Here is a 231-nt window from a genome sequence, read left to right as displayed (position 1 = left end):
CACGCTACATGCATTGGCATACAGGCATTTAAGCTGGTCTCCCAGTGAAGCTGGCTGGGGTAGTGGAAATTCCTTTCGCTGCTGTTCAGGTGTTTTCCAGATGACCTGTGATCCCTCTCCAGACTCTAACTGGCACTAGCATCAAACTGGTAAGAATGGTATGGATTGAGATTCCCCTCCCCTGGCAACTTTAGTTTGAAGCCTTCTCCACCATGTTGGCAAGCTTATGAA

The sequence above is a fragment of the Nestor notabilis genome, unplaced genomic scaffold (assembly GCF_000696875.1).
Source record: "Nestor notabilis isolate BGI_N333 unplaced genomic scaffold, ASM69687v1 scaffold5461, whole genome shotgun sequence".
NCBI classification, from domain to species: Eukaryota; Metazoa; Chordata; class Aves; order Psittaciformes; family Psittacidae; genus Nestor; species Nestor notabilis.
Note: the sequence above shows the minus strand (reverse complement) of the source record.